The sequence below is a fragment of the Benincasa hispida genome, chromosome 9 (assembly GCF_027475165.1).
Source record: "Benincasa hispida cultivar pf3 chromosome 9, pf3_genome.v1.1, whole genome shotgun sequence".
Taxonomy (NCBI): Eukaryota; Viridiplantae; Streptophyta; class Magnoliopsida; order Cucurbitales; family Cucurbitaceae; genus Benincasa; species Benincasa hispida.
Genome location: NC_143486.1, coordinates 38,642,634 through 38,654,045, shown reverse-complemented (window position 1 = coordinate 38,654,045; position 11,412 = coordinate 38,642,634). Strand labels below are relative to the sequence as shown.

Here is an 11,412-nt window from a genome sequence, read left to right as displayed (position 1 = left end):
TCCATCGCCTCAAACGCATTACTTCACAAACAACATTTAGTTACAAGTCCTTGAGTTCGACCTCAGATCACCCCAAGAAACTTGCGTTATTGTTATACTTGGTGAGAGAGCAAGAAAACTTATGGCAGGAACGCATGGCTAAGCCTTTAAGTTCGAGGGAGTAAGTTATGCTTTGAGAAGAAGATAAAAACCAAGGGATAAAGAAGTGGAAGAAATATTGTTGCATGATGTTAGAGTTGGGCGCATAGGACTGGTTTTGGCGTATAGGAGGTCTTGTGGATTCCATTTTGGATCTATGAGCAGTAAGATGGAAGCATATGACGAACCCTTAGGAAAGAGTTACCCCAAGGAAGCCCAAGAACCCTAATTGGATGCATGAATAGGGGAGGAGAATGTGAAGTGGATGCATGCCTTTTCCATAGACCAAAGAGGAAACTATATGATGAATAAGAGACAAGTTGGTGACATAGTTAAGAAACCATGCGTCCAAACCTAAGGGATCTTGCATTGGAATCACTTCATTGACGCACAGAGGAGATGTTGGATGCATAGAGAATGGTTGGTGTAGCAACCATGAAACCATGTGCCCAACATATATTACCATGTGTTAGCTTGGAAACTTGGAGAGCAAGGTTGAATTGACAACAAAAGGGAATAACTATAGTGAGGTGGACGCATCATAGGAGATGTAAGAGGCCGAAATGACAACTCAAGGAGGGCCTATGCATTGAACTTTGCATGGTGGAGACACCTCAAGCTCTCATGCAAGTAGGAGGCGTCAAGGACCCTTGTGCTGGACTTTGCATGGTGCCAACACTTAGGATTTTCATGCAAAACATGTCTCATGCGTTGGTAGTTTAGAAAGGGTGACAATGACACCTTTGAGTGCCTATAAATACCCTGGGAGAACTTCATTTCAACTCAGAACTCAATTCCCTTCAAGGGAAACTCAAAAGAAGAGTTTTAGGGAAAATTAGGGTTTCAGGGTAGGGTCATGCGTTAATCAAAGGGAGGCTATGCATTGATTAGTTATGTCATGCATCTAGCTGAGTCCATGCGTTGCTTAAAGGAATTCTAGGGTTTTAAAAGGGATTGTCATGCATCCAACTGCTTAATGAAGGCCTGTCTTACGTCCAACTGCTGTTCAAGAGTATCTAGAGGCCTAGTTTCATATCAATAGGAGTTGGTGACCTAAGTTTAGGGCCAAGAAGGAATTCTAAGATTATTTCAGCCCTAAACATGAGACTCTAAGCTAATTATTAAAATAGTACAGGCCCGAGACCTAGGAAGGAAGCAGAGGAAATCAGGAAACTTAGAAAGGAAAGAAGATCCCTACTAACAAACAGTGAGTAGTATTCTTTTAAGGTCTTGTGCATATCGATAAAAACTCTATGCATATGTAGATGTATGAGTAACTTGAACGATTATGAGAGTATGTGGTTGGGGATGGTCAGAGGGTTAGAAGACCTAGTTCTTGAGCTTGTGGCAGAAACTCACGGGATGGTCAGGGGGTCATGAGAGCCCAGTTCCTGAGCATGTAAGAAGAACCTCATATGGGATGGTCAGAGGACCAATGGGTCTAACTTTTGACGTAATTCAAAAAATGCATATACCCAAGGAGAGATTGGCGTAATTTGAACCCAATGGGCAAGTTTTATTGGCCGATTTGTGTAAGGATGTACTTCTTGTTTTTTTGTCTCAATAGAATGTAAATGCTAGCTTAGAATGAATCTTGACGAGTTTTGAGTAAAATATGCAAGTTTATAATGAATCCGAAGTACTAATCGTTGGTTTGTGGATAGACGAATTATTATCTAACAATGATTTGTTTATTGGAAGATTTATGTATAATTCTTTTTTGTTTATGGGGTATCTAGTGTAAGTATTCATGGAAGTACTAATTGATATTTGTGAATGAGAGAAATGATTATTATAGAGGTGGTTGATAATTATAATTATTGTTCTATGAAAGTGTGTTATCGATATGTAAATGTTGGTTACTGTGTTTATTTCATATTTGATGAGTACTTATAGAATGGATTGGAGATATTAATACTTATTTGTGGATAAATTATTACAGAAGTGTGCTTCACTGCAGGTAGATTTATATTTAGTTTTATGTAGAGTGTATTGTTCTATCTATTGTTATATTTCAGGTTTGAGTTCAGTGAATTCAGAGGTGGAAGATAAATATTGTTGGCTTGCCATGCAGAATATAATAGGTACGCATTACAATGAACACATTTTTATATTTTTTTTAATAAAAAACAATAACCGACATTTCCTGACCCAACATGAGACATATAATGTTGTTTTTAACTTTTTGACCGATATTAAAAATGGATTTGACAACGGAATTAAAAAAATGGACAATAATTGAAAAAACGGACATGGATTCTGGGCTTCAATGTCGGTTTAAAGGGCTTCAATAGATTCTGGGCTTTAGTTGACAAACAACATTAAAAGGCTTTAATGTCGGTTGCAACCGACATTAAAGACATTGTTATTAAAGTCCTTTTGTCGGTTGTCTTTAATGTCGGTTTAAAATCGACATTGTACACCCTCTTCAATGTCGGTTTAAAACCGACATTAAAGACAACCGACATTAAAGGGCTTTAAAAACACCATCTTTAATGTTGGTTTAAAATTGACATTAAAGCCCAAAATTCTTGTAGTGCCAGTTACACAAAAAACTCTTTTTCCAAATCACACGATGATTTTCATTCAATAAGTAACAACCCTAAAGTATTGAAAGCATTCCACTAAATACTCACAGCTTTAGGAAAGTAGAAAATACGAACCAAGATTAGCCAACCAAGGAAGAAAAGTATCTAGAAAAATAAGGTTGCATACTAAATACAAAAGAAAAATACTTTTCAGACAAAAATAGTGCATGATAAAGCTATGAGATGACTCAACCTTTACAATGATTTAACTGAAGTCAAAGTTGTTATCTTATCATATTAGATGACAAATTAAAGTTGATGGCACTATCATCCTCAAAATATAAATGAGGGTATTGGCAAGGATTAATAGGTCAAAGTCAAATTAAATCAATGTATGATATATATATATAATTTTATTTAATATATATCTTCATACATTAATTTTAATTGATTTTTAATGTATCAAATACAATAAATTTGTTCTTCTTCATTTAGTATGTCAAATATATCAAGTATTAATTTGAACGTTTCAAATTTTATTTCAACTAAATTGATCCATAATTGTTAGTATGAGCTAGTAAAGAGACCTTATGAATTTATAGTTGATAAGATTGAACGATCCAACGTTAATTACTTAAATAATTTTAATCATTATATGCAAGTCGATCCAAAAAATTATGGTTAGGTAAGATATCTATTGAGATAACATTTTCGTATGGGATATTTGGCAATTAACCACTTTTGTAACGTAAATTCCGAATTGGAGCATAAAATGAGTCAGCGATTTCAGTATCCTATATATGGAGATTTCATTTTCCCAAATCCCACACTAAAACCCTATTCTCTGTTATTACAGTTGCAGTTGCAGTTGCAGTTGCAGACAGCCATTCTCAACGTTTCTACTTCTTTCTTCTCCATCTCCATCTCAACCTCTGCAACTTCGTTGCCACTATGCACCGCTTCGCCTCGGGCCTTGCCTCCAAATCCAGGTACTACTTTTCACCATCTCCTTTCATTTCATTCTTGCCCATTGGCTTGTTTCTCATTCATTCCCCCTCTTTTCTTTGTGTAGGTTGGCCAGAAACTCTGCTCACCAGGTATTTTCCCGCTATTCTTATTCATTTTCTTTAATATGATCATGCTTTAACTTGCATTTTCGAGTAATGACATGTGGTAACTATATACAATGTGATCTTCTTTGTTTTCATTAACTTCAACGTATTTTGTTGACTGATTCTGATAGTAGCAACTTTTTATTTTCCTTCCCGAATGTGGGATTTCAGATCAATTCTAGATTCAACTGCAGTAGGAATTATGCAGCGAAGGACATTAAATTTGGGGTTGAAGCGCGTACCTTGATGCTTAGGGGTGTTGAAGAGCTTGTCGATGCTGTGAAAGTTACAATGGGGCCGAAAGTGAGTTGATGTTTTGTTCTTTGTTCTGATGGATTCTGTTAGGCTTATGTGTTTGAACATGATATAAATGCATCATTTCATTTATGAATTTTGTTACATACTTTAGTGTTTAATGACTGACGATCACTTTTAGTCAATCATTGTGTAGACTAAGTCAATTGAAGTTCATAATAGTAATGCACGCAATCAGAGGTTCCTTTTAGATAGTTCACTGACTGAAGTGTCCTTTCATATTTGTTCTTTCAAGGGACGTAATGTGGTCTTAGAGCAAAGTTTTGGTGGCCCAAAAGTGACTAAAGATGGTGTTACTGTTGCAAAGAGCATCGAATTCAAAGATAAGGTAAAAAATATCGGGGCTAGTTTGGTGAAGCAGGTTGCAAATGCTACTAATGATGTGGCAGGAGATGGTGAGTCTTTGAAAATGTTTATGCAGAAAACTCTGTTCTTTCCTTCAAGCATCTTTTATATTCTTGGTGGGACTCTTTTTTGCAGTTATTCTTATAATACGATTTTTGGCTCGAGAATGCTCAATTATTTAGGAGGAGATAGTTTTTCACATGGTCTGAATTATTCGAACAGGTGGAGTTACTGATATAAAGCTCTTTTTTTTTTTTCCTTTCCTTATTTAAGGGACAACGTGTGCAACGGTTCTTACTCGTGCAATATTTACTGAAGGATGCAAATCTGTGGCTTCTGGAGTGAATGCTATGGACTTAAGACGTGGGATTACTATGGCAATTGATTCTGTTATTACAACCCTGAAGAGCAGAGCACGGATGATAAGTACATCTGAAGAAATAGCCCAGGTTTGTACCAATGATCGAAAGTCTTTTATTTATTTGTCAAAAAACCAAGTTGTTACTAACTTTCTAATTTTTTTAAGGTTGGAACTATATCAGCAAATGGAGAACGAAAGATTGGTGAACTATTAGCCAAGGCCATGGAAAAAGTAGGCAAGGAAGGAGTTATCACCATTTCAGTAAGTTAATTCAATATGCTCTCTTATGCACTATTTGTTTGCGAATACCCTCATGTCTTGAATAGGCTTTGACTCTTTGGCCAAAACCAGGATCGCAATCGGTTTTTGTTTAGTTCACCAGCTTTCACATTGTTTTCTTATTGATTTGGCTTATTAGATGTTTGAATTGATTAATTTATTTCTTCCTATAAAAAAGTATAATATGTCATTTCGTAGAGTTGGAATAATTGAGACAGTACATTTCTTATTCTTCCTTCTACTTCATGACATTTTGTCACACGAACACTGTCTTTCATTTCTAAGAATTATAGTCTGAAGCTATGCATGAATAGCATCATCTGACGTTCATAGTCCTGATTCAGATTTTGGGTCATAAAATTCCTATCTAGTATGATTATTTGATCTCTCCCTTGAATTCTTTGCAGGATGGTAACACACTTGATAACGACTTGGAGATTGTCGAGGGAATGAAGCTGGATAGGGGTTATATATCTCCTTATTTTATTACCAACCAGAAAAACCAATAATGTGTAAGGATTTGGTTTGTGACCTCAGATTTTGACGTCTTGTTCAGCATTATAAATTGTGACAGATTTCTAGGTTGTTTTGTTTTCCAGGAATTGGAAGATCCACTAATTTTAATTCACGAGAAGAAAATCTCAAATTTAAATGCTGTGGTAAAAGTCTTGGAGTTGTCACTGAAGGTAACCTGTCCTATTTAGGGGATATTGACTCTAGTGTATTCTGAACATCACTACATAACAGTGATTTTCTATTTTTGTCATAGAAACAAAGACCTTTACTTATTGTTGCTGAGGATGTGGAAAGTGAGGCATTAGCTACCCTTATTTTAAATAAATTACGTGCTGGTATAAAGGTAATATTAATGCTCTTAGTTACATGTGGATATTTTGTGTTAAATTTTAGTGGTAACACTGGATATACTAACTAAAAGGTTTTAATCACTTAAACAAAATGAAGGTTTGTGCAATTAAAGCCCCCGGGTTCGGAGATAATAGGAAGGCTAGCATGCAGGATTTGGCAATTCTCACAGGAGGCCAAGTAGACTTTCTGACTATTTACAGCTCTTTTAGTTTTACTTTGTTTTTTTAGTTCTCATATTTCATTTTTATTTTTTTTTTCTCTTTACCTTGAATATCAGGTCATAACTGAGGAACTTGGTCTAAACCTTGAAAAAGTTAGTTTTGAATCACTGGGCTCATGCAAACAGGTGAAATATAGCATCAACATCTGTACGTAACATGATCTTAACCTGTTATCATATCGAGGAGAGGGTTCTAGACTTTGCATATCAAATGCTAAAACCTCTACTGTTTTCTTTTTTCTAGTGGTTAATTTAAAGACATATTCCCCCCTTTACCTTATTTTCCACGTCAATATTATACTTCTAATGTTATCAATGTTGTGCATTCGGCATAGGTTACAGTGTCAAAAGATGATACTGTGGTTCTTGATGGGGCTGGTGACAAGAAGACAATTGAAGAGCAGTCCGAACAGGTTTCATTTTCTTCATTTTTTAACAATTTCATGCGGTCTCTTAGACTTCCTTAGGTTCCATGGTTCGTGAATATATAAATAATTTCATGACTGGACGATGGCAGTTGAGATCCTTGATTGAGTTGAGCACTTCAGACTATGACAAAGAAAAACTGCAAGAACGGCTTGCAAAGTTATCTGGCGGAGTTGCCGTTCTTAAGGTAGGTCTTTATGTTATTTATATATATATATATATATTTGGCCCATTGTGAGCACTTTCGGACGTGATTTAACTTGTTCAAATGTTGATCAAGTGGTCATCAATGTTGTTTTTCTTTACTCAGAGAGATTTGTGAACATACATGTAATCTTATCGTTTTTATCTTCATTTTTTTATGGAAACCATGTTTTGATGGAGGGGGAAAAAAAGGAAGAAAAGAAAAGAAAGAATACAAAGGACTGACAAAAGGAAAAGCCCTACCACAAAAGTATGCAAATGAAAACTTGAAATAAAAACAGAAAAGAGGCTCCAATCAATTAAAATAAGCCTAACTGATGGTTAACAAAATCTTTGGTAACAGACACCCACACGAAAGTGTTGAACATACTTAAATCCTAACTCTCCTAATGTTTCTCTACCCCTCATCTAAAAGCTATTTTGTTTCTGAAGTCGGATGATCCACTATACGGGGAAAGAAAAAGAAGGAAAACAAAACAAAAAAAGCATTAACGATTTTGTTGGGCTGTTTTTTTTATGCCCATGTATTCTTTCATTCTTTCGCAATAAAGTCATAGTTTCTATTAAAAAAAAGAAAACAATAACGATTTCCTTGTCTCAAACCAGCACTCCACACCCAACTTAAATCTTGGATTTTTCATGGAACATTCGATGGAGTTGTATAATAAAATAGGTTTGAAGATTTATGCTACCTTAAATAGAGTTCACAAACACTTTATCTTTTTTTGTATAGTTTGGTATATGATATGTGAAATTTAGCACAAACGTTTTTGAATTGGTGAAACATTACATAAATGGTGCCGAACTCTCAACCCTCAAATATTTATAGATTGGCGGGGTTAGTGAAGCTGAAGTTGGGGAAAAGAAGGATAGAGTTACCGATGCGCTAAATGCTACCAAAGCTGCTGTGGAGGAGGGAATTGTAGCTGGTAATGCCATCTTCTTAAACTTTCTGTGCAAGTCCTTTATCTAATGTCAACTAGCGCCCAGATTAATTTCTCTTGTTTCGGATGGCTGACAATTTGAAGCAATAAACAATGTGTTATAACTGTCATTTATTTGAGCCATGCAAGTCCTTAGACATCATTGTCCATATCCTGTTGATGTGGGAGTTGAAACTGGCAGCGTTATGCTATGTCCTATTTGCAAAAGTGAACTTGTGATGACTCAAGAGTTTGCGTGGCAGGTGGTGGTGTTGCTCTGCTCTATGCGTCAAAGGAGTTGGATAAGTTGCAGACAGCAAATTTCGATCAGAAAATTGGTGTTCAAATTATTCAAAATGCTCTAAAGGTTAAAAAAAATTATCATCTTTTCAACTACTAGTTCTATTAGGGTTAAAGAATGATTCAAATGGACTGTCATATTTCAGCATATTGATAGTGGATTATAATGTGCATAAACACCTTATATTGAAACTCACTACGCTTTATTAATGTGTTACCATCATATTTTACAAGTGGTCAATTTGTGGCTGATTTATCTGCAGATGCCTATTTATACAATTGCTTCTAACGCCGGAGTTGAAGGAGCAGTAGTGACTGGCAAGCTACTCGAACAGGACAACCCCGACCTTGGATATGACGCAGCTAAAGGTCTGTATTTTGATGCCACAACATTCAAAATGAATATGAAGGTTTCGATTTGTTTGGTTTCAGATAGAAATGCTATTGGAAAATAATTAGAGTATCAAGAGCATTTTAGCAATTAGTGTTGGAGTTTGTTAGAGAAGGTTGGTTGTAAATAGAGAGTAGGGAAGAAGGAAGGTTGTCGGTATGAATTAGGGCGGGAGAGTACCTCAAAAGATTGGAAGGGTTCAAGTATCTCAAATCCTTGGTTTATCTTGTAACTCTATTATCCTTTTTCTTTCAATATATTGGAGTTTTACAAGTTGTTGCAGCTGTTGCTTATCCAGTTTCCTACATATCTATGTTTAGGTGAATATGTAGACATGATCAAGGCTGGAATTATTGATCCCTTGAAAGTTATCAGAACCGCCCTAGTAGATGCCGCGAGGTAGTTTCGTTAGCATCACATGAGGTTCACTGTCTCTTCGAGTTTCGATAATTAAGCTTTTCCCTCACAACGTTTCTTAATGTACAGTGTATCTTCGCTAATGACAACAACAGAAGCAGTGGTGGTCGAACAACCCAACGATGAGAAGGAAGCCACACCATCTATGGGAGGCATGGGTTATTGAAACTGAACCTGAATGCCGATCATGTTCTGACCCTGATTCCGCTGACAATTGATCATTTAATTGCAAATTGATTCCGTTCTTAAGATTTTTTTTTTATATTTTTTTTTTATTTTTGTAGGAACTGCATGTAAAGACATGTTTTGTTGAGGCAGAAGATCATTAATTTTAGTGAGGAAAACTTTTAGTACGTTTCCTCCTTGTATCTTTGCCATTTTCATTTTCTATAGTATAATAATTCAATTAGGAAAATGGTAGGCTCCATTTAATAACTATTTTGTTTTTTATTTTTATTTTTAAAAATTAAGTCTATGGATACTACTTCTATCTCTAATTTTCTTTCTTTGTCATCTACTTTTCTTCCAGAGTAATTGCAATTGGTAGCATTTTTAGGAATAATAACCAAGTGTATAACATCATTTAAAAAAAATTACAAATATAGACAAATCTATTCGTGATAGACTTCTATGGTTGATACTCTTACCAGTGATATGGTTTATCACTGATAGATTCCTATCAATAATATCTATTTAATTTTGGCTATATTTGCAATCTTTTTTACATTATGTTATATTTGCTAATACTTTCGGTCTAATGTCTGTATTTGCAACTGTCCCTTTCATCAATGGTCCTTTCATCAATGGTTAAAAAAAGTAGCTTTCAAAAAGTTGTTTTTGTGTTTTGAATTTGGTTAATAATTCAACCATGGTACTTAAACAGAGATGCAAATCATTGCAAGAAATGGAGATGAAATAGGTTTAATTTTTTTTAAAAAATCAAATGATTACCAAAAATAAAAAAAATCAAATAGTTTTCAAATGGAACTATAGAAATTTGTATTTGCAATGATTTTGTTTGAGCTATGTAGTGTCAGATAGATATTTAAAGTATGTTTAATCCTGTTTAATATTCTCCTCTCTACGTGAATGTAGATTAATTTGATTCATGTAACTAACAAGAGAGCTGTTTTAATTAGGGATGGGGATAGTTATACATATAGAGTAATCTCATCATTTGCCAAGCAGTGGTGACGAATCATCAACTTTTGACATGATAATTCTTTTATTTTAATTTTAAATTAGGCTTAGATTGACATAAATGAATGAAGTATGATATATGTGATTATCATAAATAAGATTCTTGGGATGCCTTTTGGTCACAAATTTGTTATTAAAAGTTGCAAACAAAGATATTCATTTTTAGACTTTTATATCTCAACTATGGGTGAGTTTGGATTGTCTATGAAAAGAAATGTTCTCCAAAAATTCATTTTCTTTTAAACACTTACCCTAAAAATTGTTTAGAAATTAAACGTTTAAACACTTACACGTTTGGTTATATTTTTTCATAAGTGTTTATATGTATAACTTCATTTGTTTTTTCACACTAAAAGTGTTTATACTAATGTCAAATTACCATAAAGGACTATCAAACTGTCACACCTCGCTCCGAGCCTACATTCTTGAGCCCGATGAGAGGCGTGATATTAACTAATGCTACTCTTTCATGACAACTATTGACATTACCTTACTTGTTTCCTTTTCAAATCTTATTTACTACAATAGCGGAAAAATCTTACATGCTTTATTTAGGAAACTAGTTTACAAATTCAAGTTACATTTACTAGTGTGGTACTACCTTGACTACAAATCTCTTTTAGTACTATTTCTAAACTTGTGGCAGACCTTGACCAACTTTGCAACCTGAACTGTTCTGTTACCTGCGAGAGAAACACATAAAACAAACCATGAGCTTTACAAAGCTTAGTGAGTGGAATCATAAGTACAAATCTTTTACAGACCATAAGTATTATAACACGAGGTTCCAATGCAAACCTCCATTATACCATGAAGCTTTTCACAATCCTACCTACACACATGGTAGATAGTTAACATTTCACATCTAAAAAATATTCATTAACCTATGTGCACATAGTTCTCCCTTTCATGGGCTCAGATGCTAGGCCCGTCGGCCCTCTGACTATCCCATTCAAGGTTTTTCCTTCCCACGGGCTCAGGAACTAGACTCCTTGATCCCCTGACCATCCTGTAAGGATTTATTTTGGGCTCCGATTCTACGTCCATAGACCCCCTGACCATCCCAATTTCATATTCATCTCATATAAACTACAACATATTAATTCTAAATGCTTAAAAGAGTAAAAGGAGAAACCACTTACAACGACCTGCTGAGATTTCTTTTTCCTCCCAGTTCACCCGGTTTCCCTTATTCTTCTGCTGGACCCTATTTTAGATTTAATTTTAAGTTTAGATTACTCACTCTTTCGGGCCTTATCTCAAGACATTCCCTTCTTAAAAAATGTGTGAAAATGTCTTAACCAGATTACCTTAGAGTTTCGCCTTGAAACTCTTTGGCGGTAGTTTGAAGTCTCGAGGTTACTCCCCCTGGCCCAACTGTTTTTC

At 35.1% G+C, this 11,412-nt stretch overlaps 1 pseudogene across 1 annotated transcript; it reads left to right on the top strand.

Moving 5' to 3' along the window:
* The first annotated feature begins 3,475 nt into the window (after positions 1-3,475).
* LOC120086332 (chaperonin CPN60-2, mitochondrial-like) lies at positions 3,476-9,323 on the top strand (annotated as a pseudogene). Its single transcript, XR_016531850.1, has 19 exons — positions 3,476-3,655; positions 3,739-3,763; positions 3,950-4,081; positions 4,329-4,488; positions 4,712-4,887; positions 4,965-5,060; positions 5,486-5,590; positions 5,678-5,764; positions 5,848-5,937; positions 6,042-6,122; positions 6,223-6,291; positions 6,501-6,578; positions 6,683-6,778; positions 7,625-7,724; positions 7,982-8,085; positions 8,282-8,387; positions 8,730-8,808; positions 8,896-9,015; positions 9,111-9,323. The product of XR_016531850.1 is annotated as a chaperonin CPN60-2, mitochondrial-like (transcript).
* Positions 9,324-11,412: the final 2,089 nt, after the last annotated feature.